Genomic DNA, 21,559 nt, shown 5'->3' on the forward strand with positions numbered 1-21,559 from the left:
GGACCGAATGGCTCGGCAGCAGTTCTGCAGAAAAGGACCTATGGGTGACAGTGGACGAGAAGCTGGATGTGAGTCAACAGTGTGCCCTTGTTGCCAAGAAGGCCAATGGCATTTTGGGATGTATAAGTAGGGGCATTGCCAGCAGATCGAGGGATGTGGTTGTTCCCCTCTACTCGACATTGGTGAGGCCTCATCTGGAGTACTGTGTCCAGTTTTGGGCCCCACACTACAAGAAGGATGTGAAAAAATTGGAAAGAGTCCAGTGGAGGGCAACAAGAATGATTAGGGGACTGGAACACATGACTTATGAGGAGAGGCTGAGGGAACTGGGATTGTTTAGTCTGCGGAAGAGAAGAAGGAGGGGGGATTTGATAGCTGCTTTCAACTACCTGAAAGGGTGTTCCAAAGAGGATGGATCTAGACTGTTCTCAGTGGTGGTAGATGACAGAACGAGGAGTAATGGTCTCAAGATGCAGTGGGGGAGGTTTAGGTTGGATATTAGGAAAAACGTTTTCACTAGGAGGGTGGTGAAGCACTGGAATGCGTTACCTAGGGAGGTGGTGGACTCTCCTTCCTTAGATATTTTTAAGGTCAGGCTTCACAAAGCCCTGGCTGGGATGATTTAGTTGGGGATTAGTCCTGCTTTGAGCAGGGGGTTGGACTAGATGACCTCCTGAGGTCCCTTCCAACCCTGATATTCTATGATTCTATGACTCAGAAAGGGAGTCACACAGAGACCTCTCCAGGGTGGGACTCCAGGTAGCCCAACTCACGGGTGCCCCTGAAGGTCGGGGTGGGCCAATCCCCCGTGGGACTTGAGGGACCTGAAATGTAATTACTGTGGCCAAAAAGGACACAAGGTGGCTCAATGCCTGAAGATGGAGGAAATGGCAGCCGAGCAGAACCCGGCGGGGGGGGGTCAACCGAAGCCCACCAAGAGGGGGCACTGCAGGTCCAGGGGGCCGCAGTCGATAGGGCTATGCTGGGGTTGGGTGGGGGGGAGATACCAAAGCACCGAGGGTAGGGCTTGACAGTGTTGGGCCAGAGCCTCTGTCCCAAGGTGGGGAAACTGAGGCACTGCGAACCAGGGCTGTACCCTCAAACCCAGCAGCCAAATTCCAGATGGAGCTGCAGGAGGATCCCTCCTTAGAGAAACTGAGGGCCCTTGCTGGCCACAGTGGTGCAGGATCCCAGGGGGAGGACTGCCGGGAGAGATTTCTGTGGGAGAAGGGATTCCTGTACCGGGAATGGGCTGTGTCAAGGTTCCTTCTCCATTCTGAACTCTAGGGTACAGATGTGGGGACCTGCATGAAAACCTCATAAGCTTACTTTTACCAGCTTAGGTTAAAACTTCCCCAAGGTACAAAATTATTTTACTCTTGGATTTCCACTGCCACCACCAAACTTTAACTGGGTTTACTGGGAAAATGTAGTTTGGACACGTCTTTCCCCCCAAAATTCTCCCAACCCTTGCACCCCACTTCCTGGGGAAGGTTTGGTAAAAATCCTCACCAATTTGCATAGGTGACCACAGACCCAAACCCTTGGATCTTAGAACAATGAAAAAGCATTCAATTTTCTTACAAGAAGACTTTTAATAGAAGTAAAGGAATCACCTCTGTAAAATCAGGATGGTAGATACCTTATAGGGTAATTAGATTCAAAACAAAGAGAATCCCTCTAGGCAAAACCTTAAGTTACAAAAAAGACACACAGACAGGAATAGTCATTCTATTCAGCACAACTCTTCTCAGCCATTTAAAGAAATCATAATCTAACACATACCTAGCTAGATTACTTACTAAAAGTTCTAAGACTCCATTCCTGTTCTGTCCCTCGCAAAAGCAGCATACAGACAGACACAGACCCTTTGTTTCTCTCCCTCCTCCCAGCTTTTGAAAGGATCTTGTCTCCTCATTGGTCATTTTGGTCAGGTGCCAGCGAGGTTACCTTTAGCTTCTTAACCCTTTACGGGTGAGAGGATTTTTCCTCTGGCCAGGAGGGATTTTAAAGGGGTTTACCCTTCCCTTTATATTTATGACAGGCTGGTTCAGGGCCAACTGAACCTTGGAAAGCCAGGAGGCAATTGGTGGTCCTCCCCCAGAGGGACCACCACAGACTGTTGTATTTGGCCCACAATATTCCCCTTTCAGGGCATCTGGTGCACCAGGCAGAGGCTGCTGCAGCACTTTTAGTGGCCCGGGGCCTTTGATGCCGTCCAACAGTATTGAGGGCCTGGGACTCCTGCCAGAGTGGGGGGGGGGGGGAAGGCCCAGGATAAGTGTAAAGCAGCTCTGAGACCTCTACCCATCATAGAGGAGCCTTTCCAGAGGGTGGCCTTGGACATAGTGGGGCCCCTCAGCAGGGCAACCCAGTCGGGGAAGAAATACATTCTGGTGGTGGTAGATTTTGCTATGCGCTACCCCGAGGCAGTGGCCATGTCCTCTATGGAGGCAGTCACCGTGGCAGACGCGCTGCTCACCATTTTTAGCAGAGTGGGTTCCCCAAGGAGGTCCTTACAGACCAGAGGTCCAACTTCATGTCAACCCTGCTCCAGTGCTTGTGGGAGAAGTGTGGGGTCTGACACACCTGGGCCTCAGCGTCTCACCCTCAGTCCAACAGGCTGGGGGAGAGGTTCAATGGGACCCTAAAGATGATGCTGAAAACCTTTCTGGACCAGCACCCACAGGAGTGGGAGAAGTATTTACCCCACCTGCTGTTCCCATACAGGGAAGTGACCCAGGAATCCACAGGGTTTTCCCCTTTCGAGTTGTTGTATAGGAGGAGGGTGAGGGGACCCCTCGACTTGATGAGGGACGAGTGCGGGGGGAAGGCCTCCCCCGATGGAGTATGTTCTGACCTTTCTGGAAAAGCTCGCGGAGCTCATGGGCTTGGCCAGGGGAAACCTAGCCAGGGCACAGAGGAAGCAGAAGGTCTGGTATGACCGCTCAGCACGTGCCTGCTTCTAGGCTACCAGGGATCAGGGGATGCTTCTCATCCCCATGAGGAAGCACAAGCTGCAAGCTGCCTGGGACGGCCCCTTCAAGGTCATCAGACAGGAAAATGAAGTGAAATATGTCGTGGAACTGTCCATCCGGGCACACCGCCACCGGGTGCACCATGTCAACATGATGAAGCCATACTGGGACAGGGAGAAGTTGGGGCTGGCTGGGTGTGGGCAGTGGGAGGAGAAGGGAGAGGATCCCCTGGTGGGACTCCTCCCTGAGGGGGGGGCTGACCCCTCGCTGGAATCAATTCTCCTCTCAGACCAGCTAACCCCTGCCCAGCAGGCAGAGATCAGAGAGGTGCTGCCTTCACACCGGCAGCTGTTCTCCAGCCGGCCTGGGCTCACTAACCTGGCTGTTCACCGGGTGGAAACAGGAGCCAATCTTCCCATCAGGTGTTCCCCATTCAGGGTCACTAGGAAAACAGCCCAGGACCTGGAGAGAGAGGTTGGAGACATGCTGGCTTTAGGGGTGATCCAGCCATCCTCCAGCCCCTGGGCCTCTTCCATGGTGCTGGTCCCCAAGAAGGATGGGTTGATCCGGTTCTGTGTGGATATCGGAAGTTCAGTGCCATCACCGTGTCCGATGCCTACCACCGATAAAATCCTAGACAAGTTGTGGGGGCGCTGATGTGACGAAGTGGGACTGTTCTTAATGTTTCCTCTGAATAGTGTGGGGGTGCCTCAGTTTCCCCTATGCAGTTCTTAAGGATCTAGGTGGTGGGATAAGGGTGTCTGATCACTGCAGAGCCCTAGAGGGCAGGTGTGTGCAGGAGTCTGGACACAGAGAATGGCCGACACCCTGTTTCCTGGCCACTGATGGCCTGGCCCCTTCCCCCCTGCAAGGTGAGAGCTAAAGGGTTGGAGAACAAGGGAATCAGGTTCCCTACTGGCCAGGGAATGGGACAAAGCCCAGAGGAGGAGGGGCTGGAGGGAGTTTCAGTTTGGGGCTGGCTGGGACATGGAGTGAAGGGCAGACGTGGTTGTCTGGCTCACTGCCCCCCAAAATGGACCCAGCTGAGGGGTCCTGTTCTCTGCACCTACAAGCTCTGTTTTAGACCATGTTCCTGTCATTTAATAAACCTCTGTTTTACTGGCTGGCTGAGAGTCACATCTGACTGTGAAGTTGGGGTGCAGGACCCTCTGGCTTCCCCAGGAGCCCTGCCTGAGCGGACTCGCTGTGGGAAGCGCACGGAGGGGCAGAGGATGCTGAATGCTCTGAGGTCAGACCCAGGAAGCTGTGTGAGCCGTGTGTCCTGCAGACAGTCTGCTCACAGACAGGAGACTTCCCCAGAGTCCTGACTGGCTTCATGGGGAGCAGTTCCAGAGCATCGCCCGGGGACTCCATGACAGCTATCAAATCCCCCCTCACTCTTCTCTTCTGCAGACAAAATAACCACAGTTCCCTCAGCCTCTCCCCATAAGTCACGTGCCCCAGCTCCCTACTCATTTTCATTGCCCTCCGCTGGACTCTCTCCAATTTGTCCGCATCCTTTCTGTAGTGGGGGCCCAAAACTGGACGCAATACTCCAGATGAGGCCCTCACCAGTGCTGAATAGAGGGGAATAATCACTTCCCTCGATCTGTGGGCAATGCTCCTACTAATGCAGCCCAATATGCTGTTAGCCTTTTTGGCAACACGGGCACACTGCTGACTCATCTCCAGCTTCTCATCTGCTGTAACCCCAGGTCCTTTTCTGCAGGTCCTTTTCACCAGTTCCTTATCCACCTTTCAATTCTCATATTAAACCCCATCTTCTCCAATTGAACTAATTTCCCAATTGTATCAAATGCCTCACTGACATCCAGGTAGATTAGATCATTGGTTCTCAAACTGGGGGTCACCACCCGGTTAAGTGGGGGGGGTCACGAGCCCCGACCCCAGCACGCGGCTGTAAGTTGCGAGCCCCGACCCCTGCGCCAGGCTGTCAGCCCCGACCCCTGTGTGGAGCTACGAGCCCCAACCCGGGCACACGGCTGTGGATCACGACCCCTGTGCTAGGCTATGAGCCCTGACCCCGGTGTGCGGCTGTGAGTCCCGACCCCGACCCCTGGGCCGGGCTGTGAGCCCCGACCCCGACAGGGAATCGTGGTTGCGAGCCCCGACTCCAACCCCCACACAGGGCTGCAAGCCCAGACCCCAACCCTGGCCAGGAGCGGGGCTGTGATCCCTGAGTCTGACTGCCACATGGGGTTGCAAGTCCTGACCCCAACCAGGAGCGGGGCTGTGAGCCCTGAGCTGGGGCATCCAGGACGCTGGGAGCCCCGACCCCTGTAATGGGGTTTCAGGCGGAGCCCGGCCATGCTGAGGGTTATCAGCCGGGAGCACGCACAGGGTTGTCAGCCCCGAGCCCCGCCACCCGCTGTGTTTTAGTCTTAATTTAAAAGCAGTGAGTAAAGGTCAATTCATTTTAAGCAATAGGGTTTAAATTTAGTATTTAACATGGTGTTAAATATCAAAAATGTTGTTAATTTTTAAGGGGGGGTCGCACTCAGAGGCTTGGTGTTCGAAAGGGGTCACCAATACAAAACGTTTGAGAACCACTGGATTAGATCTACTGCGTTTCCTTTGTCTGAAACCTCAGTTATCTTTGCAGAGACACCGCTCAGGTTGGCCTGGCAGGACCTACCGATTGTAAAACCAGGGTGTATTTTATCCCAGTTACCGTTCACCCCTTTGTCCTTCGTTACTTTCTCTCTCAGAATTTGTCACCAGACCTGGCAGAGAGCTGAGGTCAAATTAAAAGGCCTGTAGATACCTGGACCACGTTTTTTTCCATTTCTTAAAAATAGGAACTATATTAGCAATTCTCCACTCCCCCGCCCCGAGTTTACAGAGTCATCAGAAATCCTTGGTATTGGGCTTGCAATTCCATGTGCCAGTCCCTTACTATGCATGGATGGAGCTTATGGGGTGCTAGGGGCTGCAGTGAGTGGGGTGAGTGAGGACCCAGTAGGGGGCACTCGCCCCTTCTAGTCTGTGCCGGCCCCAGCATAGTGCTCAATTTGTGCTATTTTGGGGGTTGTAAATCTAAGCTCCTGAGCGCTTGTCACTAAGGAGCCCATGTGCAGGGCAGCCTGGTCATAGAATCATAGACTATCAGGGTTGGAAGGGACCTCAGGAGGTCATCGAGTCCAACCCCCTGCTCAAAGCAGGGCCAATCCCCAATTTTTCCCCAGATCCCTAAATGGCCCCCTCAAGGATTGAACTCACAACCCTGGGTTTAGCAGGCCAATGCTCAAACCACTGAGCTATCCCTCCCCCCCGGCTCCCTGGCCCAGCTCCCCACGCTCTGTGCAGCGCAGTGCAACTAGATGTGGGATTCTTCACTTGTCCTAATCTACTTGCTGTGTGGCTGTTAAACAGCTGCTCCGTCCCACCCCAGAGGTGGCTGCATCTCAGTGCTGGGCAAAGGATCCCTGTGTAAATAGCCCCTGCACCCCACCCCAGAGGTGGCTACTTCTCAACCCCAGGGATGAACTGAGTGACTGGAATACAAGTGACTCTAGTCCTGGGAGTCACCAGGGCTGCTGGGCCTCTTGCCAGGGAGGTGGGCAAGGCCTCAGCAGAGATTGGGGCCCTGGGGTGGTGCAAGGCCGGAGCCGAGATTCTTCTGGCCGTGGGAGCCCAGTGACTCAGTCAGTGCCCCGCTCCCAGCCAGCCCTCCTCATTCACCGAGCCCTTCGTGCCAGCCATGTCGCTCTGAGTCGCACTAGGTGCCACTCGATAGGTCACCTAAAATCACACGGTTTCTTTTCGGTGCCTCGACTGGGCAGCGGGTAATGAGCGGTGGATAACGGATTCTCCAGGCCAGGACTACAGACCTGCTCCCCTGCTGTGCCAGGGATGCCCCGCTGGTCCCATCTCTGCCCCAAGAGCCTCCCCCTGCAGTCCCTGGCAGGGAAGGGATTGCCCCACTGCCAGCGCACAGCAGGCCTATGTGTGACATGAGTTTGGGGGTCTCAACCCCGTCCCTAGGGGGATGGGTCCATGCTCTGACGGGCATTAGCTGACAGCCAAGGACTGGCCAAGAGTGCCCTCCCCGCCTTCTCGGGCAGGGCAAGGGGTGGAGTACAGAGTGATCTGCTGTGGGGCCCAGGCCCTCAGTCTCTGGGGCTGGCAGCACTGCCCCAGCGATGAACCTCCCCCAGGGGCAGGGAGCAGCTGCCGGGTCCAAAGCATCCCAGCAAACACTGGCCATTTGGCACCAGCCAGGGGAAAGTCTCGCACCCAGGCCATTCTGGATCAGAAGCGTGTGTGGGGAGATGGGAGCTGAACACAGACCCCTCTCCAAACGCCCAGCAGCCCCCAGGGCCTCGTCCCTGCAATCCCTCTAACACCATGGGCACAGGGTCCCTCAGCCAGCACCCCCATAGGACCCAACAGTGGGGAACCCAGCCCCTTACCTGGCTGCTACCTCCCACGGCCTTGACGCTGGCCCCAGTTCAGACCAGTTCCCCCACTCTGCAGGGCACTGGAGAAGCCTCCACTGGCAGCTTTGCCCCTGGCTCTCTGTGGCAGCTCCTGCCGAGGCCCCAGGGCCCACGCAGGGCAGCGCTGCCCTCCCAGGGGGCTCGTTAACCAGGGCCATGCAGAAGCCTGGGCCCCAAAAGCCAACCATGGCTCCCCAGCCGGGAGCAGGTTTCCTTGACACCTGGGTACCCCAGGAGGCCAGATCCTAAAGAGCAGGAGGGGAAGATGCAGAAAGAGGAGAGCTGTGCACGGGGCCATGGAGCGGGGGGAAGGGACAGAGAGACGTTTAAATCAGAGGGGCGGAGGGCACGCCCCATCTTTCTCAGAGCCCTGGGCTGGCCTGTGCCCCGTGGCACCAGGGGTGGAGGCTGGAAAGTGACTTGCCTTGCCCCAGAGTGCCAAGGCCACTGGCTGTACCGGAGAGGCAGTGCGGCTGCAGGAAATGCCCCCCCTCCCCTCGAGCCGGGCTCCGTGGGGCCAGGATTCAGGCCTGGGGAGCTTTGGGCCTTGTGGAGGGGACTCCAGCACTGGGGAAAGGGCCAGCTCGACTGCCCCAGAGCCCAAGGCTTGCGTCACACCCCCATCCCCCACGCCAACGGCCCTGCCCTGAAGGGACCCATCTAGGGGCAGAGCGGAGCTCAGGCTCTGTAGCCCCAGCGTGCCAGTCCCACAGCCGGCAGGCAACACGGGTGCTGTCCCAACAGGAACTTGACTGAGCCCCTCTCCACAGCCACCACCCACTGTCAGACACTGCTTCCCTGGGACAGATTCGAACCCGTGCCCCAGAGAGGAGAGACGCCCCCTAGCCAGCCCAGAATATTATTATTCATCTTACATAGCACTGTCCAGCAAAACACTTCCCAAAGGAGGTCAGTGTCATCATCCCCACTGTACACCTGGGGAAACTGAGGCAGAGGGCAGGGAAGGGATTTGCTCAAGGTCACCCAGTGGCAGAGCCAGCCATAGACCTCCAGTCTGCCGCATCCCAGATCAGTGCTTTACCCACTAGGCCACACTGCCTCTCTTGACTCTGTGGCCATAGCTCGGGAGCGGCTTTCCCTCCATGCACTGCCAGGGGGAGCCATGAGATGTTTAGTATTGTCTGTCCCAAGTGTGGGGAGGCACGAGCCACCCCGGGTCCCACACAGGTGCCTCTGTCCAGATGGCACGAAGGCCGAGCGGGCCCATCAGCTTTGGTGCCCCTCTTGCGTCCCAACATTCAGAAGTCACTAGTCAGGCCTCAAAATCATGAGATTTGCTTAAAAAATCACAAGATTTTAATATTTGTTTGCATTCTGGCATGGCTGTGTTTGGGAGGTTCGAGGTCTGGGGCTTCTCCTCCATGCCGAGGGTGGGCACTTTATCTAACGAAAGCGAAGATTCTTCGTTACTGATCCCATTCCAACTCACCCCCCCACCCACTGCTGGGCTCACCATGCAATGATGGGCGTTGGCAACGCTGGCCATTTAAGGGTTAAAGTGTGACAGGGTGTTGGTCTACCCTGGCACTAGAAGGGCAGCAGGAAGAGCAGCAGCCCCACAATTGAGCTGCCTTGGAAATTTGGGGGTGTGTGTGGAACCCTTATGTTTTCACCCCTTGCAAAAAATTTTCAAAAGCCAAAAATGTACGTGTGTGTGTGTGTGTGTGTGGTTTTTTTCATCCCCTCCCATCCACTTTCCAGTGGCAAATGAGAAAAGGACAAAGGGCAGAGAAATGGGGGAGGGAGGGGTAACTTTTCGAAGGCTGTTTTTAAATTGCTCATCAAAAACCTGAAATGTTTAGAAAGAAGCAAATTTTTTCTACAACACTGTCAAGAAAAAGGCCAATTTACCAACAAAAAAGCTCAGGCTTTTGTTTAAAGAGGAGCGAAAGAAGCAGGGTTGAAATAGGTACAGAATATAATGAAAGGAGGGGGGTGCTCCTATTTGCCCCCCCTTCACCTGCCCCAGTGTTGCAAGAGCAATGGGACGCTCTGTGAAAGCAAATGTCAAGGGAAGTTACATAATTAGCCAGGGGAACTCACTGCCACTAGATGTCAATGACATTGCGAGCCGGGCAGGATTCAGACAAGGATGGTGGGGGTAGGGGAGCAAGGGTGTCAGGACAGAATTTAGAAAAGAGGGCACAAGGCCACTGCTGACTGTCAGGATGAGGGGGATATGCCCCCCTTCCCCCCCTCCCCCGACTGGTTATGTCATCATTAGCCACTAGGAGGGGGTTCTTGCACCTTCCTCTGAAGTAGCTGGTGCTGGGGTGGCTGGCCCCATTGATCTGATTTGGGGAAGGAGGCAGCAGGGAGAGGGCGGGGTACTGGGCTCGATGGGCCCTGTGACGCTAGCAGACCAGGTGCCAGCTCATGCCCAGGCCCTTAGGCCTCACTGAACACGGACAAATGCAGAGCTTGACCCAGCCTGTGTGTTAGCCGTGTGAAAACAGCTGCTGATCAGCGTGTGTGGAGTGTTTCGACTTGTGGAATTGCTTGCAGGATTGATCTCTCCCATAACCTCTGTAGCCTGTGGTATAAAGTTAGAATGAATGTTTGCATCGTAAACCTCTGTAACTGCTCTACACCACTGAGTTTGCAAGGCAGCTTACGTCCACCTAACACTGCGTCTACACTAAAATTTGGCTCCCGCTGATGTAACTCACCTGCTTTGCTGACTTAATCATGCCACCGCCCCCAGTCAGCGTAGTTAGGTCAATGCAGTGTCAGTGTACATACTGCGTTGCTTACATCGACTGTCCCGCAATGCCCCACACTGACAGTACAATCGATACCACACACCACAGACACAAGGAGCCAGGTGTACGCACACACAAGTGCTGTAACTACTGTGGCGGCTGCACGCAGGGCGATTTGATTTTGTAGTGTAGCCATGGCCTGTGTAACTCCCCCAACAGGGGAGAAGCATGAATTAGTGTAAAGTGCTGGGCCTGCCCTTTGAAACCAAACGAGCCATTGTGAAACATCCTTACTGATTGCCTCTGTTGTTAGATATTTCACTGCGTGTGTGTGTGTTCTCCCTGTGTGCTGCCCCAGCTTTGCGCAGACAGCCAGCACAGCAGACCTTGAGTGAACCGCCCAATGACCACAAGATCCGTTAAGGGACGAAGGCACCCGGCCAGGTTTATTGTTGACAAGGCATGGTAATAGCACCTGGCAGACTCTACGAGGATACTAAGACATGTATGCCTGTGACAATGGACGCAGCTCAGTGAATGGCGGGACTTTCCATTTCCCCCTTGGCTGGACAAACACATTCTCTCAGAGATACCCTGATACAAACAAGCTGCCCCTCTGACTTAGATACTGCCCTCTGACCTGGCTAGTTATTGTCCACTTTTTTGTACATGTTGGTTTGATTAAAACATTTGTATTTATTACGTTGCTATTTGACCTTATCTTTTAGGAGGGCTCAGTGTGTTCCTGTTATCCTTGGAGAATGTTTTTGTGCCATTCTTGATATTGTGGTTTTTGTACCACGCTTCTGGAATGTGTTTGTGTGAGTCCTTTGTGCCGAGCACTGTCCAGGACTGCACGTTTCTGCACGATCAGCGCTGGGCTGGCCAGATTCTGGGGACGTGCAAGTGGGCAGGGCCTGACGTTTGCTCACAGCAGGGAGAGGGGATACTGGGCTGGATGGGCCCTGTAGGAACCAGCCAGGCTGAGTTTCCTGCAGGGCAGAGGGAGGTGAGTGGGCCTCATTAGATACAGCCTGGGGGGCTGGCTGTGGTGAGGGGGGTCTCGGGCTTTGGGGGGGTTCTCTCCAACAGGCTGTCTCTGTGACTGATGCTGATCACACTACGCTGCCCCCTTCTTAAAGCCCAGCCCAGCCCAGCAGCTGGAGCCCACCCACTAATTAGGAAATGTGATTTAATTTCAGGCAATGAAATGCCAGGAAAGTGGCGGGTGAGCCGGCTTTGGGCTGCGTGGTAAGATGATAAGCAGCATCACATGGGCTGGTTGCATAATTGTGAACTTGGCTCAGGCCGGTCGCCTTCCCCACCCCCCACCCAGCCCTGGAGGTTGGGGGCCGACTCTGGGGAGGGCTGGGGGACGAGATGCTGGGTCCCTGCCTGGGAGAAGGGGTGTGCGCTGGGCATCATTCTGGGATCGCTCAGACCCCAGCATGGCCAGGCCCAGGGCAGGGGACACCGGGCTGCAGTTCATACCCACAAGGGATGGGCAGGTTGGGGACAGGGCTAGCTCAGCCTGGGTTTGGTGAACTCCGATCTTTAGACAATATTTCCTCTAGGGCCAATTGGATGCACCCGTGCTGCCTACAGGGGGCACTGCCGCTGAATGGGGGTATCACCCACCCGCACCTCCTGCCTCCCACTTCCCCACCCCAAATCACGCCCTGGCCCCTCAACCCATCCACTGTATACAGCTTGCAGTTACTGTAAACCTCTCCCCCTCCCTGCTACCCCCATTGCCTCCCCCCAGCCCTGCTGTAAGCCCCCCAAGTCACCCTGCTCTGCCCCAAACAATCTCCCTCCAGCAGGGTCTGCATGCAGGTCTCTGCAGGATGAGCTCTTCTGCAAGCCTGGTGCAGCTTCACCTGTCCCTGGGTCTCAGCTCCACCCTAGTCATGATCCCCCCCAATCCAGGCTCAAAGGTCTTGGGGGCCCTGGCACAGCTGACACTGGGAGCTTATGCTCAAATAAATTGGTTAGTCTCTAAGGTGCCACAAGTACTTCGTTTCTTTTTCCAAACCCAAATGTATCCCATTGGCTACAAGGAGTTCCAAGCTGGGACAAGTTCACCTTGATGTCTTTCTCCAGCAGGCAGATGGTTGCAGAATCTCTCCTGGGTTGCAGAATCGCTCCTAGCCAGGTCTGGCTTTGATGCAGCAGCCTGGGGACGGTGCCCCATCCTAGCTGGGCAGGGCTCATGCCCTCCTTGCCTGGCCAATCCCATCGGGCTCCCCTTGAATATGTCCAGGACACGATGGCTGCAGCCCTGCAGCCGCTGTACAGCCATGGGCACAGTAGGCCTGTGTGTGGGTGTTCGTCTGGCTCCAGGGCTGGGGAGGGAGGAGGAGACCCGGGAAAGAGCAGCAGCAAGCCGTTCGCTGAGTAGACGGGACTGGGCTGGCAGCTCCAGGCGCGTTCCCAGCTCCGCGGAGAGGGACGTCAAGGCTGGCTGGACTGGGTCTGCGCTTCCCTCCGAGCCAGGCTCCGGGCAAAGCGTTGGTGACTGGGAGACCCAGCGTGTGTGTGATTACCCCAAACCTTCCTGCAGGCGCCGGGGGACTGGGTGGCACCTGGAAAGACCATGGAGGTGTTTCCTTTGGGCCAGCTCCAGCCTGGCCAGGCTCCAAGCTCAGCGCTCCCCTGCCAGCCTCGTGAAGGGTCCTGGAGGAGCCAGAACACAGGGCAGGGGAGGAGAACGTAACCCTGCCGTGGGGCTGGGGCTGCTTTGCAGCCGAGGGTGGTGGGGGGCTGCGTGGGTGCTCCCGCATGGGCACTGCTGCCTGCCAGGGGACGGACGGCTGGGCCTGCACAAGGGGGCCTGTGTTTATAGCTGGCGCAGACACAAGCGCTAGCGCTGCACAGCAGCTCATGAGGATCTGACGGGCTCCATCCCCAGCCGCGCCCTGACGTGGCCCAGCTCTGTGCCTCAGTTTCCCCCTCTGTAGAACGGGAGGATAGCGACACCAACCCTCCGGCTGTCCCGCTGCAGGACTGGGCCCTTGGTGGCATGGTTCTGGAGGATAGCTTCATGCAGCCAGGGAAGGCTGGCATCAAGCTGTCTGTGTTTTCAAAGGCCCTCCAGCTCCCTCCCCTCCCCCTGCACTCTGTTGCGGATTACAGGGATCCCGGGGCAGTTGTTGATTGGGAACGCTTCCCAGCCGCTGCTCCAGGCCCAGAATACGGTGTGTTGGCTTTCAAACCTCGCACTGCATCTGTTAGCCTCTTAGAACGCCAAGACAAGAGCTGGGGACGCAGCCAGGGCTGGAGCTCTTCTCCATGTTCCTTTCCCGGTGTGCCAACCAGACGGCTGCACCGTGTCACCGCCAGCAAGTTCCTTTCCCTTAACGCTCAGTGGAAACCCTTCCTGCTGCCCCTTGCCAGCCACGCCAGCGTCACACCCACAGACCCTGGTCGTCGGTGGGTGGGGATCCAACCTGGGGCCTCTGGAGCTTAGTGCATGAGCCTCTATTGCATGAGCTAAAAGCCCCCTGGCTGGTAGCGACGGCTGCAGAGCAGACTCATCTTCTCTCTCTCTCGAATGGTCTTGGTGCCACTCGATGGGACACAACACCACACCCAGAAGGCGCGTGGGTTACGTCAGCTGGCGGAGGATTAACTTCATATCGAGCTTCAGATCCCCGTCTTGGGCTTTGATTGATTGGGGAGGGGAGTCCCCAGGCATGCTGGGGTGGCTGGGAGGAAATCAAAAGGAGCTGTTTGTGCTGAATTGCCCCTCCCTCCCCCGTCACCCCACATTCTCCATCACAAACTCCGGGGCAGCAGCAGCTTCCAGTACACTGGGCTCCCCACAGCTCCCATCGGGGCAGACCTCGGCTGGGGCAGTTTGTCCCAGCCCTGTTCAGGGGCACAGCACATTCTCCAGCCCCGTTCCTGGAGCCGTGGTCACTGACACGAGCAGTGGATCTGCCCCAGTGACTTCAGTGCAGCTGTGGGACTCAGCGCTGCAGAACAGGAGGCCCTAGGTCACTAGCAGCTGAAGCGCCAGGGTGAACCCTGGGCCCGAAAGCCGCCCTGTATGACGTCCCCATCCGCTGTCCAGAGGAGAGCGCTTGCCCTGGCTCTGGGACTAGGGCTTTTAATCCGCTCCGAGTGGCTCCGTTCCCCAGCGGCGCAGGCTCGTTCCTACCAGAGGGGTTTATTGCAGTCTCTGTTTGCCTCCCGTTAACAGCAGGCGGGAGGGAGGCAGAAGCTAGGAATTGCACACCCGCCCCGCAAGGCAGGTCAGTCTTTCCCAGAGGCTTGGGGAGTGGCTCTGCTTTCACTTTGGCCCGTTCGCTCCATCTGACGCTGTTGTGGGCCGGATGTAAACCAAGCTGGCTGGGTTTCAGCCCAACACTCATTGCAGGGCCTCTTGGCGAGGCACCAAGTCCCAGGGTTAACCAGGGCGCCCTGGGGCTCCCAGCTCCCTGCACAAACAGCAAAATCTCATACCCAGTGTGACAAAGTGGGACTGTTCTTAATGTTTCCTCTGAATAGTGTGGGGGTGCCTCGGTTTCCCCAGGCAGTTCTTAAGGATCTAGGTGGTGGGGTAAGGGTGTATGATCACTGCAGAGCCCTAGAGGGCAGGTGTGTGCAGGGGTCTGGACACAGAGAATGGCCGACACCCTGTTTCCTGGCAACTGATGGCCTGGGCCCTTCCCCCCTGCAAGGTGAGAGCTAAAGGGTTGGAGAACAAAGGAATCAGGTGCCCTCCTGGTCGGGGAAAGGGACAAAGCCCAGAGGAGGAGGGGCTGGAGGGAGTTTCAGTTTGGGGCTGGCTGGGACATGGAGTGAAGGGCAGATGTGGTTCTCTGGCTCACTGCCCCCCAAAATGGACCCCCCCCCCCAGCTGAAGGGTCCGGTTCTCTGCACCTACAAGCTCTGTATTAGACCATGTTCCTGTCGTCCAATAAACCTTCTGTTTTACTGCGGGAAGCAGCGCGGGGCGAGGGATGTGCTGGCCACGGCTTCCTGCAGCCCCCGTTGGCCTGCAGTGGGGATCCGCGATCGGCCAAACCTGCGGATGCGGCAGGTAAAAAAACTGGCCTGACCCGCCAGGGGGCTAAACCTGGGGGGCTGCGTGCCAAACGTTGCCGACCCCGGTGCTACAGCAATCTCCCGTACAGCAATGGCTGTTACAAGACAGCGTAATTTAGAACAACCCAGAGTCTAAAGCTCAGGTGTATTTGAGGATCTGGGCCAGTACTTGGCTGTTTCTATAGTAATGACCCCTGAGCAAGCAGTGTAATGTACATGCTTATCACTGAGCGTGTCCAGAGGCTGTACGTCCATCAGAATGACTAGATGTCCTGATGTGTAATAAAAACACTTGGAGTCATAAAAAATCAACCCAGCCTACTTTACAGGGCCTGATCCTTCTCTCCCTTACAGCATCTGAGCAGTAGGAGAATGGCTAATACGGGCCAGTATTCTAGTTGCTGCATTGTGTTATAAAACAACAACAAAAATAGAAAAATAAAAAATACAAATTAATGTTTTGAATTAATTTAGGGAAAAGAATTTACAGCACAGTACAAGAATTTAAAACATTTAAAACATTCCTTTCTTTCTCTCCAGTATTATAGTCTCTCTTGTTCCAATTTTGGGTAGCGGGAGCGAGTAGTATAAGGGCCCTACCATCAATCGAACGTTAACCCCACCCCTTGGCCCCGTAAGCCCTGCACACGGGTCACTGGAAGTCCCACCTCATGGGAGTATTACTTCCAGGGTCAAGGCGGACACATGTCCGGAAGCAAGGTGTGTCATGTGACCCCTGTAAGAACTCCTCCCACTGTCCTCTGCTGATCAGGATGGATTTTGCCCCCACAGGAACGCCTCGAGAGAAGATTTGACCAATCAGGGGGAGTTACGGGGTTTGTGTGACCCTTCTAAGAACTCCTCCCACTGCCCTCTACCAATCAGGAGGGTTTTCAGCCGCTGGGGACCACCCCGAGAGGAGATTTGTCCAATTGGGGGGAATTCTGGGGCGGGGTGACCCATCAGGAAGTGGCTCGTGTGACCCCTATAAGAACTCCTCCCACCACCCTCTACCAATCGCGATGGGTTTTGGCCACATTGGACAGCCCCAAAAGGAGATTCAACCAAAATAGGGTGGGTTCTGGGACGGGGTCAACCGCCCAGAAGAGGGTCGTGTGACCCCTCTAAGGACTCCTTCCAACACCCTCTGCCAATCAGAGTGCAGCACCATCACCTCATAAGTCCCAGCGCTGGGAAGAGGAGGCCATCTCTTACCAAGAAGACGTGGTTTAGAAATTGTGGAAAGGCTGAGAGGAAACGTGGACTCCTTTACCACCCCTGTGAGAACTTCAGACTTTGTTTTAGCCCCGAGGACCTTTGGAGTTGTGTGGAGAAAGCGCTACAGCAGCGACAGTTCTGAAGAGGATGAGAGAGAAGCCAAGGGGATTCCTCTGGCCCAGCCATTGATGGATATGCCAGAATCCGACCCTGAAGCCCAACCGCTCATGAGACACCCCGATGAGCATGGTGGCCTCTCGTCCTCCGCCACCCTGGAAGAGGAAGGCGATCATGGCTTGGGGGAGGCACTGGCAGACAAGGTGAATGGAAAAGACGTAGCTCAGGTAAATGAATGATTAAGAAGCGACGGTCGATGATTGGGTGTAATGGGGTTAGGAACCAGGGGTTGTGTAAATCTAAAAACAAGCAGTGGGAACTTACGCTTGTTTCTTGTCTGAAAATCTCTCGACAGCTTGACGATGCCTTTCTAGAGGACCCGGAGGCCCTGGACGGCGTTGCATCAAGCAGCGAAGGTGAACCAGGCCCGTCTTCTTTTTGCTCAACACCGCTAGAAATTGTTGAAGATGACTCCGAGGAGGACGGCTAGGAGGAGTTTAGGAGGAGGCCTGGCATGGAACTCGCTGAGCCAGTGCCACGTCACGAGCGTAAAAATGTTATGCGGACTATTGTACGCGTTGCTGTTTATGCTGTTCTTCATCACTGTCTTAGGGAAAAGCTTTTTGAAAATTGTGAGGGCTGTGTCATAGATGCCCCAGCCCAATGGCACCATGACTGTGACTTGGACTTCAATGGCTAGAAACTGCAAGTTCTGGGGCCTGTGTGCTGAGCTGTGTTTGGAAAGCTTATTGAACACTATTATTGCCATAGGTTATGTTATGCAACGTCTGTGCCTAACCCAAGAACATTTAGCGCAAGGGGTGACCTTGAGAAATGCTGTGCAATTCAGTGGAGACCCTGACCGTGTTTTAAAGAAAATGTCCAAACCGGAAGATGCCTGCTTCCAGCGTTACATTGACCGCCTGGTCCACACAAAAAGGGACAGAACCCTGCTTAAGAAAAAGATTATTTGTAAGAAATCTAAAAGGATTAATTGAGAGAATGATGAGGGGACAAACATGCAATATAAAACTTGGTCGCTGTACATTTTAAAAAATCGAATGAAAAGGGCTTTTTGATTATCTGTGTTTCTGTTAGAAGGTCTCTGGCCCTTAAGTGAGCTAAAAGTTTTAATGGAGCATCTGGGTTTGTTTTCAAGAAGCTGTATGATTTTTAAATTTAAAAAAATGGTTTGTGAGAACCTAGGTCTTGTGTCTTTTTGTAAAAGAGACCCATTTACAGCAAAAAGCTGTGAAGTGGGAGGGGAACAAATCCTAAAAATGTGTTTACAGTGTAACCCTTCTGCCCATCAGAGTCGGCCACAACAGGGGCTGGGTTCAGTATCTAGGAGTTCCATTCCAGTAACACGATGCAAAACCGGGTCAAGCCCCCACCAGTGGGGCACTGAAGCTCCCCTACAACAAGTTGAAATCACTGAATACTGTGTTAAACAGTAGGGGGGCCTCACAGCTGGGGCACCATGAACCCAAAGTGAATTCAGCTCTGCAGTTTGTAACCAAACTCCTAATAGAATCAAAATTACCTCTGACATTACACAATGGAGAGAAAGTGCAATTGGTCTTTGGGGCCCTCAGAAGGGAGCTCACACCACTAAGCACAAACCTTCAAACTCTCTCAATTCACTGGCTTTTGGAATCCTTGTCCCTTGCCTAGTGAGTGCTACTTAGTTGATGGTGAGTCCCTCTGTCATAAAAGGCCAAGGACAGTTCCACTGTCCTTGATTCACATCATCAGGATAACAACACTTTATTCTTCCTGCCCCAATAACAGAGAAACTGGGAATCCCACAGCAGCCAAAGTGACCATTTGGGCTCCTGTGGGCTCATGCTAGGTGGGGTGAGTGTCCTGTGCAAAGGAGATCAGCTCCTGAAGTCCTTTTCCACAACTCACCACCTGATGTCAGGGTAGAGCTCATCCTGCCTCTGCTGACAACAGGAAAACAAAACAGGGATGGTTCAGACATGTGTTTGAGTACAACAGAGTTGACTCATCCTGTTGAACTGAATGGTTTTAACCACACCCCCACTGAATAGCGAAGGTAACTGTGATTCCTAACCCTTGTTGCTATAGGGATAAATTTGATGGGTGTGCACCCATAGTAAGGGAGGTGGGTGGGTGAGTTCGGATTAATATGAAATGAAATAAAACCTCAGGAATTCGCAGATGCTATTGGGCAGTTTAAATATAATCCCTGGAGTTGGTAGAGCACTATTGGACAGTGAAAATGACCCAGGAACTGGCAGAACTCTACTGGACAGTTTAAATATGACCCAGGAGTTGTTTGAATGCTATGGGTCACTCTTTCTAGCAATTCAAAGCCATTAAAAGTTTAAAATACTATATTTACCAAAAAAAACCCCCAAAACAACCAACCAAAAAATCCCACCACACACACACACACATACACACACGGGTCTAACCCAAAACTGAAATGTTTGAAGGGTTCACAAATCTTCACCATGCTTTAGAACAATCATTTGCTCGAAAGAGAAATTTTTAAAAGCTGTGGGTGCTTATTATGGTTGTGATACAACCATTTTATTTCAACCCCCCACCCCAAACTTTAAGCATGAAAGAAACATGTTTAAAAAACAAGCCCCAAAGACATTTACTGAGATCTGCAAAGGGTCCCCACTTGGAAATGGGTACAGTTACATTACGGATTGGTGATTTACTGTTTAATACTGTAAGAAGGCCCTACAGAAAAATGTATTTTAACTAAAAGGAAAAAAATGTGCCCAAAAGCAGCTCGGTTGTGCAGACAGCTTAATTTGTTGGATCATACTAAAGAAGTTCTGTATTAAAATCACAAATGAGTTTGATTCCCCATAGTTTAAATTCCAGGGTATTACTAATTAAGAGGTCTCTTGGGTTTTGGTACTGTTTCTCTCCCTCGCCGGGTGAAAGTTGCAAGCTGCTAATTGTGTTAGTACATCCTAGACGGAGTCTGTTCTCAAAGCAATACTTTGTAACAACAGAAACAGCACACAGAGACTCCCCGCCCTTTTGTTGTATTTATCTGGCTTTGTTAATGATTGTGCTTTAAAATAGAGATAGAGGATGTATGTGGATGGATGCTTGGTGTGGATAATAACTGAATGATCAGGGAGGTGCCAGCCTAAGAATCCAGTGTCCGTCGGCCAAAGCAGGCGTCAACCAGAGGACCCCCGGAGGGCAGACTGGAATCCACCCAACAGCTTCAAGGATGGGAGAACCGAAGAACAAGACGGAGCCGTCAGGAATGTGCCATCTGCTGATTGATTCAGCAACAGCATGATGAAGCAATTCCCATAGACTGGCATAGGAATAAATTCCTATAAAAAGGGACTCTAGAAACGGAAAGCTTTGGGGTCTGATTCTGCAAACCAACTTCCAGGAGTGTCAGATGTGCATCTGACAAGGCCCTGCTCCCTCCTCGTCTCCAGGCCACCTGGCCAGTGGCTTGGCATGAGCAACTCTAAGGCTGGTAACTCTGATAACAACCTTGCAGAACCTCTGTTTGTGTGTGTGTGTGTGTGTGTGTATGAATGAATGTGTGAATAAATATGAAATTGAATGGAATGTTATAGCTATAACTAACTGCTTACTATGATTCTTTCTGTATTCACAATAAATGTGGCATTTTGCCTTTTCCCTTTTAATAAGATCCTGCTGGCTTTTATTTTATTGGTATAACAAATTCCCCCACCCCAGATCACAAAAGGGAATGTTAGGGAGGGGTGCCTAACGCCCGTAAGTAGCTATTATTTGAGAGTTGTAGCGATCAAACCAACCTGCTAGCTCCTATTTTGAAGTCTGTTTGAAACAAAGGCTTAGGATGGTGTAAAAACCTCAGGTATTTTGGAGATTCTTTCAACAGAAACTCTCTTGAATGGCTGCTGGACTGCAAAAGGAGCCATGCTCCCTGTTTTTAACTCTGAAAATATATATTCTATTCTATCACTCGTTGGCCATGCTGTCTTAGTAAATAATGGTGCCTATGTTTCTTGCAGTGTGATCTGTTTAGCATGGAACCAGTCACTGTAAACTGCATTTCATCACCGGGCCAAGATAAAAACCATTTTAACTGGAGTTTTGCTTAATAACTTCAGGTATTACACAGGTTGGATAGGGATTTGGGGGTAATACTAACTAACATTTTTGCTTGTTCTTTAATCCAAAGGCCCAAACACACATGGGGGTGGGGTGGGGGGGGGGTGTAACTTTCTGCAATTGGCTTTTAAATGCATGTGGTTTTATTGAAAAGTATTTTGTTGCAAACTGTGTTTTAAACTCTCTCTCTCTCTCTCTCTCTCTCTCTCTGTAAAAAAATAGGTGGTTTTTTTTAAAGTATATGGCTGCAAACTGATGGTAATGGTGTGTTTCAAACTAACAGGGTGTTTTTTTACTGTGCAAAATATGTTTTAAACTGGATTTTAAAAGTTGATTTTAAAAGAGATGCCCTCGACTGGAGGCTCTCAAACTGGCATGTCTGAAAATGGGGAGGTGGAATCAGACTCTCACAGAGTCTGGTTTAGAAAATTCCCCAGAGGGCTCTGTAGAATGATGGGTCCCCATCTCCTCCCGATGACCCTCACGGAAGCGCCTCAGAGTCTGACTCTCAAATAGCATCTGATGTAGATGGTCCCGTAGAGGCACCCCCAAGTAACCCTGAAAATGCAGAGGTGTGTATGGAGAGAGTGAGAAGTTGGCAACGTGAATTACCTAGATTTGGGGGGGGGTCGGTGTATTGTGAGGAATTTCATTTTGTCAATCTTGAGCGAATAAATTCAGCTCAGCAGGTTGTTGAAGCCATACAAAGGGGGATACAGTTAGTTCTCCATGACGTTAATGGTAGGGTGGGCCCTGATGATTATGTTCAGTTACATTTAGAGAGCCGTAATTTAACTAACCCGTTGTTTTCGGTCTGAAGAACTAGGGATGAGCTGTCTGCTGAGGATTTCGTCAATCAGACCTCAAAGCTGCCACAGAGCAATAGAGTTGCATGTCA

The 21,559-nt window shown here is 53.0% G+C and overlaps 1 pseudogene; it reads right to left on the reverse strand.

Annotated features, from left to right (window-relative positions):
* The window catches only part of LOC141975319 (uncharacterized), a 187,527-nt pseudogene that overhangs the window by 150,531 nt on the left and 15,437 nt on the right, over nucleotides 1-21,559 (reverse strand).

The sequence above is a fragment of the Natator depressus genome, chromosome 20 (genome assembly GCF_965152275.1).
Source record: "Natator depressus isolate rNatDep1 chromosome 20, rNatDep2.hap1, whole genome shotgun sequence".
Taxonomy (NCBI): domain Eukaryota; kingdom Metazoa; phylum Chordata; order Testudines; family Cheloniidae; genus Natator; species Natator depressus.